General features: G+C 37.5%; 1 long non-coding RNA gene across 1 annotated transcript; it reads right to left on the reverse strand.

Annotated features, from left to right (window-relative positions):
• Nucleotides 1–15,629: 15,629 nt before the first annotated feature.
• On the reverse strand, nt 15,630–21,637 carry LOC117197095 (uncharacterized). Its single transcript, XR_004477593.2, has 2 exons — nt 20,964–21,637; nt 15,630–16,691 (listed from the first exon to the last, which is right to left on the reverse strand). It is a non-coding gene; the product is annotated as an uncharacterized LOC117197095 (long non-coding RNA).
• Nucleotides 21,638–21,961: the final 324 nt, after the last annotated feature.

A 21,961-nucleotide genomic window follows, 5' to 3' on the forward strand; every position in this document is an offset into this window, starting at 1 on the left:
AATCATAGCGCTAAGAGTTGCAGTTATAATTAATTGCTCAGTTGTTTGGTGTGGTTTAGAAGTGTATCTATAACTCTTGAGGAAGTATGCATGCCCATGCAATAGGAGACATATCTACATATCAAAAAGTTTCAGAGGTAATATCACTTTCCAAAGAGTCTGTTCATATCAGAGAATTTATTTACCTCCACATGAATCAGTTTTATTATCACCTGAGGAACTGTTGGAAGCAAACAGTCCTTAGAATTGAGCCCACTAAAAAGAGTGCGCTGATAAATTTTTTCCAGCCCTTTGGCATAGCTGTTCTGCCTGTACAGCATGTGACCAACAGGATTCAAGACCGTACTCCAAATCACTCCCTTCCGCACTGACACTGGCAAACCCAGTACAGGGGGTGGGTCTGTTCTCTGAAAGCTGTGAGGTTGCTTGTTTCACCCTAAAATTAAACATAATGGAAATAAAAGACACATCTTGAAGGAAGTTTTCTTTTCATGAACTCTGTCCTTATTCACACAGCATACTTTGGTGATGTGCCTGGGCTATAATACAATGCTCAATAAATATTATTTGAGACAGTGCATTCTAGGAAATGGTATCAGGTTATTTCTGATAATGCCTGCAAAGATGTAGATATCTTACGATTAGAAGAAAGGCACAGATAAAATGTAGCAACTTGGTTTTTAGAAAGTCATTACAATAAGGGAAATTGCTAATGGGGAAATATTATGAGCTGATAATTTGTAGAATTCCAACTTCTAAGTCAAAAGGGCAAAATTATGACTTGAAAATGGAAATAACAATTTATCACTTAACTGGAAAAACATCTTGGGGCAGTCCTTGGATCTCTCATTAGTCAGGGTTATGGATTGTGGAGAAAAGAATCCCCCTGGCTACTTTAAGAAGAAAGGAATGTGTAGAGGGACTTATAGCTGAAAGGGGGTCTGGGAAATACACTCTTAGATTTTTCTCTACCTGTAAAGGGTCTGGAGTATATGTTGAGTGAGCCAGTCTGCAGGATCCAGCACAGAGCACCATGTAATATGCTTAGTTAACCTAAATTTAGGTTACTTAGAATCTTGATGTCTAAGAATCATTTATGTTCTTTTTAATCAGTTTTCTATAATGTTCAACTTTTGCTGATATATCCAATAGCAAAAATAAATGTATGAAATTTAGCTCCATTAAGCATTCATTGATCTGGAAAATATTAACAAATATGTCATTTTGTGATCTGAAGGGAAACAAAGAGGAATTGAATACCCTTTCTCCCTTTAAGATGCTTCCATAGAAGAAGTGTTGAGTTTTGAACATTTTGATAATTAGTCTCATGTAGCTTTGTAATTGACAGTTATAAACTTTATGGCATTCTATTCATATGTATATACTTTGGGATGTAGTAGAATTCTTCCCGTTGAACATATGATTTTGGGTATGAAAGCTGGTGGAGATGTTTCGGAGGAAAAGCAAAAACCATTTTCCCGGGAAATAGGTAGTCAGACCATGATAACACTCGTTGAATGGTGAAGAACCAAGTCATTGTATAGTTTGTGGGTTGCTTGAATGAATTATTATTTATTAAATTTATTAATTACTAGATAATACATTTTACTAAATTTTCCAGTTATTATCCCCTGCTTGAATGTTAAAAAACAGATTAAAATTAAATCTGTCAAGTCTGGGAGTCAACTAATTTCTGTTCTTGACTTTAACTAAGATGATGTTCACCTTAAAGTAATCAGATTCAGAGTCTCTGGCCAACATTTAGTAGATTCTAGAACATATACTAAGTCACCTGGGCCATTCTGGGTGGCAGAATGCAGTAGAATAAAACTATAAGCAAAGGGCTCTGCCACACAGAGCGCTCAACTGTGGCATTTTTTCAGATTCTGTGACTCAGGCACCCGCCAAGCAGTAGATTTGTGATGAATAGCGCCCGTATTGATTTTTCCATAATGGAATGTAAAAGAAAAATGGACAGGTTTTGTTGCAGGTATTTTCATGGGGTACTAAATTGGAGGATTAGTTGCAAACAGCAGTACTGATAAAGTCTGCTGTCCATCTTTATGGTTGGGTCTTTCTATTAAAATGACACATAAATAACCTATTATATCCTCCACCCATGGAAATTCAAATGCACCTGTCAACTTGATAAAGCACTTGCCTGGAGGGAAGCATTGTTTACATTTTCACTCTATTCTTCAGAAAAAGTGAGATTCTAATTATTTCTCCCACTGTAAATTAATGCTGACTGTGATGCTCGGCGTATCTCTACATTGTTACATCTTTTGGAAAGTTAAATGATGGAGCTGATCCATCATGTATGATGCAGCATGTGTTTTATGACAGTCTTCCCTGGGCTCTTTGATGCCCTCTCTAAATGCTTATTTCTTCTCTAACTTGTCTTCTCTCTGCATCTGTCTTTCTCTTTTCTAGCCCATGAGAAATCTTTGTTGATACCCAGTTAATTCCAAAATTTGAACTTCCACCCTCTTTAGCTTGCCTTGTTTATTTCCCTTATTGAGAAAACTCGTTAATGATTTTCAACCCACAACTACGTGTTTTCAATGATCTCATGTCATTTTTAGTCTCCTCCTGGGATATTTCCCCCATTCGCTATATCATGTCTGAAGACATATCTTTGGTTATATTCAGAATTTCTACCTTGTAAGTAATTGGGTTGATTTTCCTCAGAAAAACTTCACCTTTTCCTTGTTCTTCTTGTTGTTATCTCTTGGTTTGAACTTGTGATAATAATTACATGAAATAATGCCTCTGATCCTAAGTTCTTACCGCTTTCCGCAACTTACTCCGCGTATTTCTCCGTCAGCTACTCCTTTTCACTCACCCTTGTCCACACACCCTAATCTCTTCCAAAAAATAATTTCTTCATGTGCAGAAAACACATAGGAAAACATTGTCTCTATGAATTCCTATAGCAACCCAAAATGGTTATCTAAAGTAACCTTAGGTATAAGCTTACCTTATAATCCTGAATCCAGTGTTTTTTATTGTTTCCTATACATAGACACTCATTAATCTATTCACCTATTGAGTACTGTGTTCACTAAACTCTGTGTGTACATTAAGTGATCTTGGAATTAAAGCAGCTGAAAGTTAAAGATTCAAAAGATCAAGTGTAGCAGCCCATCTGAAGACCTCAGTACAGCCATTTCTAGAATTGTGGCTGAGACGGAATCCACCGCATGCACTGTGCACACAGCTTTCCCAGTTATTTTCTTAAAGTATCTCCAGGGGATGAATTGATTCCCTAGTTGCTCTTCTTCCCCAGTTTGTAAATCTCAAGCCAATTTCTAGCTTAATCTTCTCTAATGCCTATTTCTTCCACAAGTAAATTCCTGCCTGAGTTCGAGGTATTATACCGCAAAATCCCTAGGAACCTTAAATTGGGCATTTTCAACATAAATAATTTAAGAAATCTGTAAATATCCTCCAACTGAGCTAAGTTAACAGAAGCTAAATTAATGACAATATCTCTTAGCTAAAATAGTAAAGCAATTTAACAACACTGTTAGTTTTAACTGTTTTGAAATCAATTTTTAATAATTTATATGTCTTTAAAACTTTTATCCAACTTTCTTATTGTTTGAGATACTAATACATTTATGATTTCCAAGGAGTTATACTAAATATTTTGAAAACCAGGTAGTATATTATGTCAGTTACTATTTTATTTACAATTCTTTTGTATTGTCTTGAAAATTATATTTGTTGTAATGAAAATTGGAACATGAGTTTTATTTCCTCTGTCTCCTTTTTTTTTTTTTTAACAGAGGAAGTGGGTAGATTGTACTAGTTGATATTTTTGATTCTCTTAGTAAACTTAAGAGAAAAATAATAAACTGAAAGAATTGACTGATAATCTGAAAACTGGACAAAAAAACTCTGAATTGTGAATTTGTGTCTAGCTGCTGATCAGGCTGTCGATAAAAACAAAGTGGTAGTTTTGACAGAGATAGTAATAGATTATTACTAAAAGTTTACTAAAAAGTGTTTACTGCAGCAAAAGCTTCTATCAGTCTGACATCACTTGAAATGTGAATTAGAATATGCCTTCATTACCCAGAAAATGAAGGTGCTCTAGTGCATGTCTGTGTGCATATGCATGCTTGTGTGTGTGTTGTGAGAAAGACAGAGACCGAGAGAGAGAGAAGAGAGAGCACCGATATCCCACTTTTATCCAACCACTTATCTGTTTGTCACTCACTCTCATGTCAAGTAACTAAATGAATTCGAGAAACTAGACAATGCTCCATGTCATCATAAGTCACCTGAAATAAAAAACCCATAAGTCCGGGGCTTCCCTGGTGGCGCAGTGGTTGGGAGTCCGCCTGCCAATGCGGGGGACACGGGTTCGTGCCCTGGTCCGGGAAGATCCCACATGCCGTGGAGCGGCGGGGCTCGTGAGCCATGGCCGCTGACCCTGCGCGTCCGGAGCCTGTGCTCCGTAGCAGGAGAGGCCGCAATAGTGAGGGGCCCGCGTACCGCAAAAAAAAAAAAAAAAAAAAAAAAAAAATCCACAAATCCAACTAGTCCATTCTCTTTGTATACAGAGAGATGCTGACTCTAAGTGTACACCTAGTAGAACTCTACAGCAGAGGAGTTTCATGCTACTAAACAAAATTCTTTGAAGTATTTCTTATCTCTAGACTCCAAGTGAGAAGCATTTGGTATCATAATTCTGTCACTTGAGCCTTGATTTTCCGGCTTCTAAGATGGACACATTGATGGGTCACATTTATATATTTTGACATTGTGCTCTTTCCGATTAGAACAGAGTTGAAGAGGAAAAGTTCTGTTAAAAATTGTGTATCATGGTTTGCTGATCTCTAGGAACCCAGAAGACTGGAAATATTGACTTATGTATGATTGTATCCCACAATCTTGGATTTCTTATGTATTCCCAACCTAGTGCATGTTCCTTACTGTATTTTATTACATTTCAGAGATTGAAATTCTTTTAGAAATCATTGTTCAATAACTCCATTTTACTATTTAGGAAAGTGGAAAATGAAGAACTTTGAGCAAATGGTAAGAATCCAGATCTAGAATTTATTTCTCATGACCACTGCGGAAGACTGCTTTCTAGAGATAAGAAAGGATGGTAAGTCAAAAACACTGGCAAGAATCAATGGTGTGTTTATATTAATTTTAAAATAATATTTCCTCTGTTCACAGAATTTGTGATCACAGTGTGTATAATCAAACAATCCGATGTTTACATTTTATCAGTGTTTGGGGTTCGGCCTCGGTCTAAGAAAACAGCAGGAAGGAAATATTTGCTTGATATTGTCTCATTTGCTTTTTAAAAAATTTAACATAAGTTATATGCATTAAAGAACTAGATGTAGGGAACCCAATGAGAATAGCTTACAAATAAACATGTATAAAATTCTGCATTAATATAGGTAAACCTCTTAGAAGTCAAGAAATACCACATTATGAATTTCTGTTAACCACATCAATAATTCTAAATGCTTTTTTTAATAGTTACTAGGATGCCATTCATCCATGAGGTATATATTAATTTTTTAATAATTACATGCCCACTGCATGCCAGGTATCTTCGCATATGAAGAGGTTACAAATCTGATTTCATTATTCTTAAAATTTAGTTTTAGTAAAATAACAAATTTTATTTTACAGGATTTTTAATGGTTTTAGTCTCGTACATAAAACACTAACATAATGCTTGATTAATCTACCTTGAATAAATAATTTGTGCAGACACATTCTGCATGCAAGGAATTTCTGGAATGTTAGCACAGACAAGCCTCTTGTGGTATACATTTTCAATGAAAAAAATGCAGGAAAGCCTCGTAGAATTAAAACTAATTCACCTTTGTCATAGTAACGTTAAGTATAATTTCAAACTTCAGGAGGGTCTACAATACTGCCTGTTTTACTGGAAATTTCCACCAAGGGTAGATAAATCATCATCCTGCATCTTGAAAAATAAAATAGAATTGTCTTCCAAGTAATTTCAACCATGTACATATTCATTCATTTTCTTTTGCTTGTTATGCTAAATAATTCTAAATGTTCTGTGTTCTAGTACTGCTATATGCAGTTGCAGAATGGGTGCACTAGTAAGCTCAGTTTCTACCACAGGGTTACTCTGCTGCTTCCTCACCTGCCCCACCATAAATTAGTAATTTAAAGAAGAAAGGGGGTTTATAAACCTCTCACATGTCGCTCTGAGTTGGGTGCTCTTAGCTGGAGGGTTGCTCTTGTCTGTCAGAACACACAGGAAGACCCTGTATTGTAAAGTCTTTGTCTTGAAGTTTATTTTCTCTGTGTAGGTTCATCATCTTTTTTTTTTTTTTTTTAACGATGGTTTAATTTCATTCACATGTAGTTGCCATGAAAACGTTAACTCATTCATAAAAATATGTTTGCTATTCTAACATCCTTTATTTACAAATAAATCCCCACCACAGAGCAGAAATGTTAGAAGTTATATCACAAGTGAAGCACATTAAGTATTTTTAAAACCTTTAAAATATGGCTTATGAACAATTTTACACAGCAGGTTACCTGTTACCATGTTACATATTAAACAGATCTATGGTACCATTTTGGACAATCAGATTTCCTTGATATTAAAGATGGAGTTGGCATTTTTGTCAAAAAGGTATTTTAAACCTGTTAGGGAGTTTCTGTAGTGTGGAATTTCACTTCTTTGTAAAGTGGCATCTTAAGTATATCATTTTAAAATCAAACAAGAAATTAGATCCATCTCTGGGAAAACACCAATTTTTATTGTATGCATCACGTAAACTCCTTGCTATTAGTGACTATGCAGATGCTCTTAAATAAGGAAAAAAAAAACCCAGTGTGCATAATCAAACAATCAAAACATCATCTTTTTTTATGCTTATTGTTTACATGGTATTTTTCCCCATCTTCTTCCTTTGAATCTGCCTGTGTCTTCACATTCAAAATTCATTTCTTGAAAACAGCATTTGTTTGGGTCTTAATTTTTTAATCCAGTTTCACAATGTCTGCCTTTTCATTGGAGTTTTTAGTCTAGTTACAAAAAATTATTGATATGCTTAGGTTTATGTCTACTGACTTTCTACTTTCTAAATATTTTCCATTTTTCCTTTCAGTTTTTCTATTCCTCTTTTTGTCCTTTATTGTCTTCTTTGGAGTTAATCAAATATTTGATTATATTGTGTTCCTTTACATTTCTTTTATTAGTGTTTGTGTTTTTCCTCCGGCTAACAGGATGCACCTTTAAATCTTGAGACTCTATTTAAAGTCAAGGTGCCAACATTTTCCCTCTTTATACTCCCGAGCTTGCATCTGACACGTCGTATGCCTACCTCCCTCTTCCCCATTCTCATTTCACACCTACCACATTTTACTTCCCACATTCTGCTTCACAAGTGTAGTAAACTTGCAAAAGGGTAATTCCATTTACTTTCTCCCCTCACGCTTTATAAAATTATTGTTATAACTTTTATTTCTACATGTTATAATCTCACCTTTTTATTTGAACGGTTACAAGTCTTTCTTCTGTTGTGAGCCCAGCCAATAAATTTTTTTGACATTAACAAAGAAGTCTCATGTTCAATATTAGTTATCTGTTTTATACATATTAGTGTATATATGTCAATCCTAATCTCCCAATTCATCCCACCACCACTACACCACCCACCCCCGCTTCCCCCCTAGGTGTCCACACATTTGTTCTCTACATCTGTGTCTCTATTTCTGCCTTACAAACTGGTTCATCTGTACCATTTTTCTAGATTCCACAGATATGCGTTAATATACGCTATTTGTTTTTCTCTTTCTGACTTACTTCACTCTGTATGACAGTCTCTAGGTCCATCCATGTCTCTACAAATGACCAAATTTCATTCCTTTTTATGGCTGAGTAATATTCCATTGTATATATGTACCACATCTTCTCTATCCATTCATCTGTCGATGGGCATTTAGGTTGCTTCCATGACCTGGCTATTGTAAATAGTGCTGCAATGAACATTGGGGTGCGTGTGTCTTTTTGAATTATGGTCTTCTCCAGGTATATGCTCAGTAGTAGGATTGCTGGGTCATATGGTAATTCTATTTTTAGTTTTTTAAGGAACCTCCATACTGTTCTCCATAGTGGCTGTATCAATTTACATTTCCACCAACAGTGCAAGAGGGTTCCCTTTTTTCCACACCCTCTCCAGCATTTGTTGTTTGTAGATTTTCTGATGATGCCCATTCTAACTGGTGTGAGGTAATACCTTATGTCATTTTGATTTGCATTTCTCTAATAATTAGTGATGTAGAGCAGCTTTTCATGTGCCTCTTGGGCATCTGTATGTTTTCTTTGTAGAAATGTCTATTTAGGTCTTCTGCCCATTTTTGGATTGGGTTGTTTGTTTTTTTAATATTGAGCTGCATGAGTTTATATATTTTGGAGATTATTCCTTTGTCCATTGATTCGTTTGCAAATATCTTCTCCCATTCTGAGGGTTGTCTTGTTTATAGTTTCCTTTGCTGTGCAAAAGCTTTTAAGTTTCATTAGATCCCACTTGTTTATTTTGATTTTATTTCCATTACTCTAGGAGGTGGGTCAAAAGGACATTGCTGTGCTTTATGTCAAAGAGTGTTCTGCCTATGTTTTCCTCTAAGAGTTTTACAGTGTCCTGTCTTACATTTAGGTCTTTAATCCATTTTGAGTTTATTTTTGTGTATGGTGTTAGGGAGTGTTCTAATTTCATTCTTTCACCTGTAGCTGTCCAGTTTTCCCAGCAGCACTTATTGAAGAGACTGTCTTTTCTCCATTGTATATCCTTGCCTCCTTTGTCATAGATTAGTTGACTATAGGTGTGTGGGTTTATTTCTGGGCTTTCTATCCTGTTCCATTGATCTATATTTCTGTTTTTGTGCCAGTACCATATTGTCTTGATTACTGTAGGTTTGTAGTATAGTCTAAAGTCAGGGAGTCTGATTCCTCCAGCTCCGTTATTTTTCCTGAAGACTTCTTTGGCTATTCGGGGTCTTTTGTGTCTCCATACAAATTTTAAGATTTCTTTGTCCTAGTTCTGTAAAAAATGCCACTGGTAATTTGATAAGGATTGCATTGAATCTGTAGATTGCTTTGGGTATTATAGCCATTTTCACAATATTGATTCTTCCAATCCAAGGACATGGTATATCTCTACATCTCTTTGTGTCATCTTTGATCTCTTTCATCAGTGTCTTATCGTTTTCTGAGTATAGGTCTTTTACCTCCTTCGGTAGGTTTATTCCTAGGTATTTTATTCTTTTTGTTGCAATGGTGAATGGGATTGTTTCCTTAATTTCTCTTTCTGATCTTTCATTGTTAGTGTATAGGAATGCAAGAGATTTCCGTGCATTAATTTTGTATCCTGCTACTTTATCAAATTCATTGATTAGCTCCAGTAGTCTTCTGGTGACATCTTTAGGATTCTCTATGTATAGGATCATATCATGAGCAAACAGTGACGGTTTTACTTCTTCTTTTCCAATTTGTATTCCTTTTATTTTTTTTTTTCTTGTTTGATTATCATGGCTAGGACTTCTGAAACTATGTTGAATGATAGTGGCAAGAGTGGACATCCTTATCTTGTTCCTTGTCTTAGAGGAAATGCTTTCAGTTTTTCACCATTGAGAATGTTGTTTGCTGTGGGTTTGTCATATATGGCCTTTATTATGTTGAGGTAGTTTCCCTCTCTGCCTACTTTATGGAGAGTTTTTATCATAAATCAGTGTTGAATTTTGTCAAAAGCTTTCTCTGCATCTATTGAGATGATCATAGGGTTTTTATTCTTCAATTTGTTAATATGGTGTATCACGTTGATGGATTTGAGTATATTGAAGAATCCTTGCATCCCTGGGATAAATCCCACTTGATCATGGTTTATGATCCTTTTAATGTGTTGTTGGATTCTGTATGCTAGTATTTCGTTGAGGATTTTTGCATCTATATTAATCAGTGATATTGGTCTGTAATTTTCTTTTTTTGTAGTATCTCTGTCTGCTTTTGGGATTAGGGTGATGGTGGCCTCATAGAATGAGTTTAGGACTATTCCTTCCTATGAAATTTTTTGGAAGAATTTGAGAAGGATGGGTGTTAGCTCTTCTCTAAATGTTTGATAAAATTCACCTGTGAAGCCATCTGGCCCTGGACTTTTGTTTGTTGGAAGATTTTTAATCACAGTTTCAATTTCATTACTTGTGATTGGTCTGTTCATATTTTCTGTTTCTTCCTGGTTCAGTCTTGGAAGGTTATACCTTTCTAAAAATTTGTCCATTTTTCCCAGGTTGTCCATTTTATTGGCATAGAGTTGCTTGTAGTAGTCTCTTATGATGCTTTGTATTTCTGCGGTGTCCATTGTAACTTCTCTTTTTTCATTTCTAATTTTATTGATTTGGTCCTCTCCCTCTTTTTCTTGATGAGTCTGGCTAAAGGTTTATCAATTTTGTTTATCTCTTCAAAGAACCACGTTTTAGTTTTATTGATCCTTGCTATTGTTTTCTTTGTTTCTATTTCAATTATTTCTGCTCTGATCTTTATGATTTCTTTCCTCCTACTTACTTTGGGTTTTGTTTGTTCTTCTTTCTCTAGTTCCTTTAGGTGTAAGGTTACATTGTTTATTTGAGGTTTTTCTTGTTTCTTAAGGTAGGATTATATTGTTAATAACTTCCCTCTTAGAACGGTTTTTGCTGCATCCCATAGGTTTTGGATCATTGTATTTTCATTGTCATTTGGACTTGGGTGGCTATTTCCTTTCCCATGTTAGGGAAGTTTTTGACTATAATCTCTTCAAATATTTTCTCGGTCCTTTCTCCCTCTCTTCTCCTTCTGGGACCCCTATAATGTGAATGTTGTTGCATTTAATGTTGTCCCAGAGGTCTCTTAATCTGCCTTCATTTCTTTTCATTCTTTTTTCTTTATTCTGTTCCATGGCAGTTAATTCCACCATTCTGTCTTCCAGGTCACTTATCTGCTCTTCTGCCTCAGTTATTCTGCTCTTGATTCCTTCTAGTGTATTTTTCATTTCAGTTATTGTATTGTTCATCTCTATCTGTTTGTTCTTTAATTCTTCTAGGGGTTTGTGTTTTAATTCTTCTAGGTCTTTGTTAAACATTTCTTGCATCTTCTCTATTTTTGCCTCCATTCTATTTCCGAGGTCCTGGATCATCTTCACTGTCATTATTCTGAATTCTTTTTCTGGAAGGTTGCCTATCTTCACTTCTTTTAGTTGTTTTCCTGGGGTTTTATCTTGTTCCTTCATCTGGTACATAGTCCTCTGCCTTTTCATTTTGTCTATCTCTCTGTGAATGTGATTTTCGTTCCACAGGCTGTAGAATTGTAGTTCTTCTTGCTTCTGCTGTCTGCCCTCTGGTGGATGAGGCTATCTAAGAGGCTTGTGCAGACTTCCTGATGGGAGGGACCAGTGGTGGGTAGAACTGGGTGTTGCTCTGGTGGGCCGAGCTCAGTAAAACTTTAATCTGCTTGTCTGCTGATGGGTGGGGCTGAGTTTCCTCCCTGTTGGTTGTTTGGCCTGAGGCAACCCAGCACTGGAGCCTACCTGGCTCTTTGGTGGGGCTAATGGCAGAGTCTGGGAGGGCTCACCCAAGGAACACTTCCCAGAACTTCTGCTGCCAGTGTTCTTGTCCCCGTGGTGAGCCACAGCCAACTCCTGCCTCTGCAGGAGACCCTCCAACCCTAGCAGGTAGGTTTGGTTCAGTCTCCTATAGGGTCACTGCTTCCCCTGGGTCCTGATGCACACAGTACTTTGTGTGTGCCCTCCAAGAGTGGAGTCTCTGTTTCCCCCAGTTCTGTCAAAGTCCTGCAATCAAATCCCGCTGGCCTTCAAAATCTGATTCTCTAGGAATTCCTCCTCCTGTTGCTGGACCCCCAGGTTGGGAAGCCTGACTTGGGACTCATAACCTTCACTCCAGTGGGTGGACTTCTGTGGTATAAGTGTTCTCCAATTTGTGAGTCACCCACCCGGTGGTTATGGGGTTTGATTTTTTTTGTGATTGTGCCCCTCCTACCATCTCATTGCAGCTTCTCCTCTGTCTTTGGATGTGGGGCATCTTTTTTGGTGAGTTCCAGTGTCTTCCTGTCAATGATTGTTCAGCAGTTAGTTGTGATTCTGGTGCTCTCACAAGAGGGAGTGAGCTCATGTCCTTCTACTCTGCCATCTTGAACCAATCTCCTAAATTTTTCATTTTAGTTATCATACTTTTCATTTCTAGAATTTCCACTTAGGGGTTTTGTTTTTGTTTTTAGTTTTCATTTCTTTGCTGAGATTCTTTATTAGTCCACTCATTAGACCATATTTTTCTTTAATTTTTAACTTTTTTTTTAGTTCTTTAAACATTGTTACAATAGAGGCTTTCAAGTCTTTGTTTTCTGAATCTAATATCTAGACCATCTCAAGGTTAGCTTTGATTGACTCTTGTTTTTCTTGATTCCATCTCTTTCTGTTTGTTTATTTTTTGATGTATTGTGTTTCAGATATTGTGTATTTTAAGTTGTAAGTTGCCTGTTAAGGGTTAAGAGTTAAGGGTTGCTATTACAAAGTCCCACAAACTGCGTGGTTTAAAAAAACAGAAACTCATCATATGACAATTCTGGATGCTCAAAGTCCAAGGTCAAGGTGTTGGCAGGGTTGATTCCTTCTGATGGCTATGTGGAAAAATCTGTTCCCTGATTCCCTCCTAGCTTCTTGTGGTCTGCTGGCAATCTTGGCTTTTAGATGCATCACCCCAATCTCTGCCTTCATGTTCACATGGCATTCTTTTTGTGCATGTTTGTCTCCATGTCCAAATTTCCCCTTTTTCTACAGACACAGTCATACTGGATTAGGGTCACCCTATTGAGTCATCTTAACGTGACCAACTGCAAAGACTTTATTCCCAAATAAAGGTGAATTCATAGGAACTGGGAATTAAGCCTTCAATATCTTTCAGGGAGACACAATTCAAGCCATAACATTGTCCCCATCCCCAGTTTATCCCTCAACATCAGCCTGAGTGATTCCTTTAATAATGTCTTATATGTTACTCCTCTATTCAAAAATGTTCAGTGGTTTCCCAATTCATTCAGAGAAGAAGCCCTACTCCTCAGTGGTCAACACACCCCTCCATGCTCAGCTCCTCCCTCCAGTTGTCCCTGTTCTGATCTTTTCTATTTCTCCCCTTGCTCACTTTGTTTCAGTTCTTTTGGTCTCTTTGATTTTTCTTGAACATAAGGCAAGTGGACTCCCCTCAAAGCCGTGGCCCTAGCTGTTCCCTCCTCTAATTGTGCTACTCTCCCCATTATATACATGATTCATATCCTCACTTTATTCAGACATTTATTCAAATGTCTCCTTCTCTGAAAGGCTTTCCATGAATAAAATAAAAACTCTAAGTAAAATAGCAATGAAATAGCCCTTTATCCTCCCCAACTTCACCCACTGCCAATTGATCCCCTGCCCTGTTTCCTTTTTCTCCATAGCACTTATGATATATTTAGTTATTTGTTGTCTGCTTGCCAGCTTAAGTAGAGCAAGGGTTTTGTCTCTTTGGTTCCATTCTGTGTTTCCATAATCCTCTGGTGCGAAGTAGGATTTCAGTAAATAGGTTCTGAGTGAATGGTTGAATGAATGAACTAATGAATGAATGTGCTTTGAACAGAGCCTTTTACATAATGAGTCCTAAACAAGTATTATTTATAATTCTTATTCTTAATTAATCTTTCCCAAAATAGTTACTGCTGTGATCAATTTTCTATATGCTATTTTTCCTCTTTCTTTATTCTGCTCTGGAAATTTCAGGCTCAAAGGGAGAACCATATTCAAGAAAAGGGTAAGATCTAATGTTCAAATGTGACAATGAAATTGGGAAACTGAAATTAACGCTCTGGAAACCTAGACTCGCTGAAAGTCAACAAATTAGAATTTGGCTAAAAGATGAACACAAAATTCTCCCATCCTTTTATTTTTCAAATAAAAAATATCTTCACATGTGTGGCCTTTTCTCACCCCTCTAAGTCTCCGTGCAGGGGACGTGTCCCACATGATCCATCTATTCTCGTCACTCCCAGCCTTGATTTATCCCTCCTCAAACCCCTTACAGGTTTTACTTCCTCCTTGGGCATTTAAAACTGACTAGTTTTAAATTATAGTTAATTTCATCTGTTCTCACTCTTCCTACTAAATTCTAAGTTTCATAGAGGCCAAGAAAATATATTTTATCCTGTCTATCTCGCAGCATCTAGTTTGAATAAGTGACTCAAAAAGGTTTTGAATAATGAAAACGAACCTAGTTTTAAAGCACAAATGATACATACTGATTTTTTTATAGTCTTGAAAAATAACCAGGAAACAATCCCTGCTCCTATAAGAGGGAGGTATTAAATTAAATACAATCTTTTTGTGCCATTAAACCATTAACAACCCTATCAACTCTTTGCCTGAAGACGGACTTGGACTTAGTTCATCTTTCCTTGTCTCTTCAGTACTCTTATAAAAGGTAGGGATGTAATTTTTATTTCCTTTATTTCACATTTATCATCTATGAAGTCAAAATAATACTTTCTTACTTGTAAGGCTGTTTAATGAGGCAGTTAATTATTGTATAATGCATTGTAACTCCTGGAGTAAAGGTTTTATATGTGTGCAAAGGGGTATTATTCCAGGAGAGTTATGACACGGGCAATCTTTGGCTTGTGGGTGGAGTAGGTGGAGTGATGCGATAAGATAGCAGCTGAACAAACTTCAGTAAATTAAGAAATAGGGAGTTCAAACTTGCATTGTGGAAAGTTGGTAGAGAGTTCACCTCCCTGATGCTTCTGAAGGAATGACCTTATGTTGTTAGAAAACTGACATAGAAGAGCAGTTGTCTCACACATCAATTTTGCAGTTGGCAAAAATGAATCAATTTCAGTAGCTTCAAAGATACATGTGACAAAAACAAAACCAAACCAAACCCAGATTGCCTTCAATATTGAATCCATTTATTTTTTTAAATTTGTATTTATCTATTTTTAATTTTTTTTAAACTTTTAATTTTATATTGGAGTATAGTTGATTAACAATGTTGTGTTAGTTTCAGGTGTACAGCAAAGTGATTCAGTTATACATATACATCTATTCCTTGATATTGAATCCATTTAAATCACATAATTCATTTATTTATTCTTTCAACAAATATCCATTTAGTGCTTCTTATGAGTCAGACCCTATTCCCTGTCCTTATGAAGCTTACATTTGTGTGCGGAAAGACAGACACAAACAAGGAAATATACAGTGTGTAGGGTTGGAAGTAACACATATAGTGTTACCATGAAAATAAGGCACAGGGTATGGCTAAGGGTGGAGATACTATTCCACATCAGAGGGTCAAGAAAGACCCCATAGTTAAGGTGACACTTGAGTAGCACCTTAAAGGAAGGGAGTGAGCCCAATAGGTGGCGGTGGCTGGGAAGATTCACGCAAGTTCCACTGCGAAAGCTCGCGTAGGGCCATGCTCGATGTTTGTAAGTTCACTTTTGCTGTTACCAATTCTCCTTCTTAGATTTTCAGCCAATTTATACAACTTAACTTAGTTTTTGGAATAAATTTGTTTAGCGTGTAAAGACATTACAATTCATATAGTATTGTTCATTTTAGGTAACACAAAAATATTTGGGCAACAGAGTTTTGGGGTAATTTATCCTGAAAGTAAGGTCAAACACAAACACACATACATACACATAAAGACAACCATCCCCCCTCCCCAATTTTCTGCTTGTCTTACACTTTGTTATTTCTCTATCATTAGAGAAAATTAAAGCAAAGGATGAGCTAAGAACCAAGTATTAGTCACCAGCATGGTGGTGACTTTTAGGTGAAAAATCCTCTGACAGAAAGGAAACGTCTTCTGCTTCACTGCCTTTCACATCAAAGCAGAAGTAGAGGTGTGGCTGAATAATTTTTTTTAAAAAGTTCAAGTGATCTTTATATTGGTAGACATTTGAAGTTCCTTTTACTAGTGATTTAGTGGCTTACTGGCTTTAATGGATTTGAGTAGACTTTAGCCAGAGCTATGCACCACATTGCAAGCCCACTACCTGTAAAGGAAAAAAAAATGTAGTCAGATTTCATTCCTTCTGATAATTGGACTAAAACTTGTTGTCTGAACTAAGTCAGTCCAATTATTTTTCTTCAGTTCTGTCGGACCAGGAACTAAAATATTAGAGCAAATAGATAGATAACCTCCAAATTCATGGTGTTTTTTTGTTTTTGTTTCTTTTTTTCTTTCTGGAATTCAGGAGAAGAAAAGAGGCTCTTTTAAAAATCTGAGTATATTGTGAAATTCTCTGGTCTTGATTTCTACGTGTTACACAATCTGACTTTAAAATTAAAATTGTGTGTGTGTGTGTATAGAGTGGAGTATATAAGTGGAAAGTACTGCTGGCCACGTCATTATGACTATTTTACATTTAAACAATGAATTCACCACCTGTAGGACTTATCTCAAGGAGCAGTGGGTGGCTAGAGCAGAGAAGTCTTGTTTTCTTCCTTACCTTTTTCCTTTCTGTCATCTCAGATGTGTGGTGGAATGTTTCACCCTCGTGGTCCACTCTTCATGTGGGTAGCCCGTGCTTCCCAGGCAGGGTGACAAGACAGGGAGTGGCAGAGGCAGGGTGCTCTATGCTTCCACTTACTCTGAAACATATCCATAGCTTGTTCATGTGTAGCTGCATTGCTAATAGTATTAACGTGTGCATACATGTCCACAAGCGAAAACCTCGGGGATACAGCTAAAGACCTGTGACTTTCTACTTACATAAAGTAACCTACATCTTTTTCTTGCATTTATTTCTATTGCCAGGAGCTTTGAAAAGTGTCATAATCAGAAGTCAAGTTCTTTGCGGTTTCCTATTATGTTTCTTAAGAATTGTGCAGTGGTGATATGAAAAACACACATTTCTGGTAACAGATACAAGCTGTTGAGGTTCCCAAAATTAGAGATATTCAAGATAAGAAAACACTCTATATTGTGTATACAAACACATATGGCTATATATCAGCGTCCCCCAAATGGCATTATTTCTATCTGAATTAAGCACAGGTAATTTTGTTTGGAAGTATGGCTTTTTGGCAACGTAACATTTTATTACCTTTCTTCAAACTGGTTCAAATTTCCTTAAGTGCTTGTCCTATACTCCTAATGGCTACGTTAAAGAAAAAAACATCAAGGCATAATCGTTTTACTTGACTAATTTATCTGTTGGTAATCTTCTATTAATTTTTTGCCCTTTTATTTCAAGGCAACACACAAAGTAAAGAATTGTGCAGAATTGCTGACATGCATAGGCTGCCATGAAAATAAAAATATCTAGAGGAAAATTGAAAACACTATCAAATATGTACCTGCTTCCAAAACTTCTGATGTTATCCAAGGTTTTCATATCTAAGTCAAGGTCATAAGTTAGATTCTTATGTGAGCCAGCTATTCTTTGACCAAAAAGTAGAAACTATGGATAGGTCAGGGAAGAGGCTCCACTTTTACTATTTGGGAAACCAACTCCTGCTGTGTCTTTTCCTTCCTGGGGAGAGGAGTTACCATTTTTCACTAGACACAAATCTTTGAAATTTTGACTTTTTTAAAATTTACACTGGAATATGTGATATTGTAGAACTACAGACACAATCTTAGTCATACCTTTGCATTCATTAATTCTAAAGGAAGGCATTGTTTTCTAAGACAAAACACAGCGTTTATGGGTAAGATGCCCATTTTACCGAGACCCAGTTTTTTTAACGACGTGTTCTCTCCTAAAGAGCTGGTGAATAAAATCACGATCATCAACGTACAACTTATTTGGAGTTCTGAGCTTCAAATACACAGGAGACCAATTGGGTCACCCAGTATGACCTAATTTCCTGACCCTGGTTCCCCCTTGCAGACTTTCCACACTTGGAAATAAAGTGCAAATTCGAGTGAGGAAAGAAAAGAAATCCACCCAAGAGCTGTTAAAAAATGTATGTATGCAGTAAATCTATGTACCACTGTGTAATTATAATAACATAAACAAATCCACTATAAGGACATTCACATTAGACCTAATTTTATGCTGAACTATTATAATGCAGTTAAGAGCCGCATAGTCCTGATTTAATTAAGCTCTGTTGTGAAGCATGCAGCATTTGAACCTGTTCCGGCCTGTTTGACTACCATTGAATTAGCGCCCTTAACTTGTTTTTCTGCTGAACGATGAATCTCATTTAAGAATTCCTGTTTGCGGGTCTGGCATTCGGTGGGTTCTTCTGTGCTGTTGTGCCTCCAGACCCAGGTCAGCTAAGCTCCTCAGATTTGCCCCATATGTAGTCTCTCGACTCACTTGTCTCAAAAGATTTGTTAACTTACCCTGGGCTCTCATGGAAATGAAGGGACAGATTTGATTGGTTTAATGAAAGAGATTTCAGATGACAGGAGACTTCACTTGTGGAGCTAACTTCAGATTCTGTAGGGCACAGTAAGCGTCTCCTGGCCTATCATTTTGCAGAAATACTTAGTGAACTCCAATTTTCCATGGATATTACCTAGGCTGCCAAGTAGTTTAACCGTTACTCATTAGGAAATGGAAGGCAAAGGCATCTTTAGAAAATGCACTTTCTAGAAAAATCACATCCTGCTTCCTTCTTTTTATCTCTCTCCTACTTTAGGCAAGAATGTCTAGGTTGTCTAGTATTTGCCTGAACAAAACTTTCCCTTCCTCTATGCAGATTGCCTGAAATAAAATTAAACGGGAAATCTTACAGGTGAACATTTAGCTTGGTGATCAAATATCAGGCCAGTTTGCTGAGGAGCTTGTTACTCAACAACTCGTTTTAAAGAAACAGAGTTAAAAGTCAGGAGAACAGAGTTGCAGAGAATTATGTCCACCCACTTAGATTATTTAGAAATGAGCCAAAGGACCTAAGAAAAATCAAACAGTGACTTCTTCATCACGTCTCACCTCTGCATCCATCCTCTCATCTACCTCTCTTCAGGCTTAGTTCCTGTTATAAAACATCCATGTTCTGCTGCTTTTTTTTTTTTTTTTTTTTTTACCTTGCCCTACTTTCTTAACCCTAGGGAGGATTTTAAGAAGGTTTCAAAGCTAAGCATCCCCAATTGCTTCAGGCTGTCTTTGGTTGTAAGTCAGGATACAAAGCAATTACCCGGAGGGTGGGATGTGTTCGTGGCCAATGGGAGAACCTTCCCTAGATCAGCAGGTAACTGAAAATATTCTCTTACGGGTGAACATCTGGTGCAGATTCTTAACCATTTCTAGTGAGGTTTTATGGGTCACTCTTCCTTTTCCTTTTCCAAAAGGTGTGTACTCATAAAGCACAAATAATAGGGTTTAACTTGGTCCACATGCCTTGTGGACAGGTGTTTGATTATCTTATCTTAAGGACTGCTAGCTAGAAATTCTGGAAATGACCACAATTGCCTTAGTGTTAGAACTTTATGGTCCAAAAAAAAGGGGGAGAACAACATCAGTATTTTTTCTAGTTAATCTCCAATTCAAAGAAGATTGAGAACATTCCATGGGATATTAATAGAACTAAATGGCTGCAGTAATTTAGATGCGGCCTCTATTTTGGTTTTCTATGACAAATGACACTGCACCCCTTTTGAGTCAAGAAGGATGCTTGCAAGGTTCCTGCACAGACCAAGGACGGAAAACTCTTCCCGTAGATTCTTTCACGTGAGCACTTCACAGAGGGAAAATTCAGCCTCTAGAGTCATGTTTAGACACAGTCCCATTCTGCAGCCACACACTAACACACAAAGATAGTAGTGTACTATGTGATCAAACACATTACTATGTGGTGTAATCAAAAGTACATTGGCTTTTGGGACTTGCCTGGCGGTCCAGTGGTTAAGACTTCGCCTTCCAATGCAGGGGGTGTGGGTTCGATCCCTGGTCGGGGAGCTAAGATCCCACATGCCTTGGGGCCAAAAAACCGAAACATAAAACAGAAACAATATTGTAACAAATTCAATAAAGGCTTTAAAAATGGTCCACATCAAAAAATCTTTAAAAAAAAAAAAAAGTACATTGGCTTTAGAGTCAGACCAATTTGGGTTCAAATATCAGAGCTGCCTGATTACTTTTGGGGTCTCAAGGTGCTACTATGATATATATGCCTCTTTGCCCCACCTGAGTGATTTGAGAAAAATTAAGTAAACATAGGAACCAGACTAAAGGAAATAAAAATATCAGCCTCGTGACTAGTAAAGCTGTTTGGACGATGTGTCATTGGATTAGCAGCCAAGTGGGCTTAACTCATCACCCCATAAGGAAGGAGCTGGAAGGCAAAGTCGTTCTCGGAAGAGGCCTGCTCTTGTTAAAACTTGACTGTGGACCGGCAGAGGATGTGGGTGCTTCCTAGGGATGGCCTGGATATAAAAAAATGAGAGGGAAGGGGCAAGGGAGCTACTCTGATTTCTTGTTCCTAAATCACCAGGGAGGAGAGTAAGAAAAGCTTGTGGGGAAATCGGAGGTAGAGGAGTAGGATTATTTATTAGTAAATGATATAATCATGTAACTGTACCTTTGGGCAAGTTATTTAACATTTCCGAGCCTCAGTTTCCTTGTCTATAAAATGGGAATAGTGATACCAACCTGACAGAGTTGCAACATAAACAAAAAAAAGCGCGCGTGTGCGTGCGTGTGTGTGTGTGTGTGTGTGTGAACTGCCTACCTTCAGACCTGCCACTCAATAATGCTGACTTACTTTCTAGTCTACCCACCCCTTTTCTTCCTAGACCCTGGTCAGTCAAGGATGCCTCTGGGTAGAAGGCAATTCACTCCTCTCTTTCCTCAGATTAGAGATGGTTGAAAAGGAGAGGAAGAAGGACATGCATATCAAAGAAAATAAGAATTATTTCTAAAAGTCTACTCTGCACAGTTTACTGCCCACATTTTCAAAGTCACTTACCTTCTAAAAGGAATCATCTTCCAAAGCAAGGGTTACTCCTTTTCAGGCAAATGTAGACATCTTCATAGTCCTTTAGCTTGCAGGTGTCCAGGGGTGCAAGATGGGTTTGTTTTATACTGAATTTCCAAGACAGAGAGGCTCCCATCCACCAAGGCTCCCAGCTAACTTTCACCCCACCAAACACTTCGTAGAATGAGCGGAAACCCCATGGCTCTCCAGGACATGGCATGCTTATTCTCATCTCATTTCTTTTGCTCTGCTTTGCCTGAAGTTTATCCTTTTACATCCAAAGGCTGGGAGACATCAGAGACATGTGTAATACCTGGGCTGGAGCTGCGTGTGCAGCCAGGAGCCTTCAGTTCTGATCCTGGCTCCAAGCACAGACTTCTTGAGGGGCCCGAAGGAGCAGCCCGCCATCATCCACCTCCTGATTTTACCTGAGGGTGTTGTGGTATTGCTAAACAACCTCACCAGGCGATCACGCAGATTAAAAATTAATTATATAAATGGATTCATGTCCCCATCGTTGCTCCCACAGTTTTGACAAAGCTTAATAAATTCTTTCTTTAGATGTAGTCAGTGCTGTCTTCAAACCTGTCCTGCCTGCTTGCTATGGTCTCATTGCAGTGGCATCCCTGTCCAGTGGGCTCTTGCACCTGTTGTCACCTTGAGGTGTCTCTGTCACTCAAAGCTCACATCTAGCTAGCAACCAAACTCTGATGATTCTATCTCAGAAAAAGAAATCATTGACTCTGTCTCCAGTCCAACTGTCACTGCCCAAATGCAGGGTCTCATCACCTACTTTTGGTGAGATGGTCTCCAATCTGTCATCCTCTGGTCTACCTGGCATTCTGCCTTTAGCTCTACTACTCTAAAATACAAGTCAAATCAAGCCTGTCTTCTGCCCAGAAACCTCCAATAGCTTCTCCCCTTTATGGATTACATTACAAATACCTTAGTAGAGTATCCTGCATCTTCACAGTACAAATGATGTTTCT

Source organism: Orcinus orca, chromosome 10, assembly GCF_937001465.1.
Source record: "Orcinus orca chromosome 10, mOrcOrc1.1, whole genome shotgun sequence".
Lineage (NCBI taxonomy): Eukaryota > Metazoa > Chordata > Mammalia > Artiodactyla > Delphinidae > Orcinus > Orcinus orca.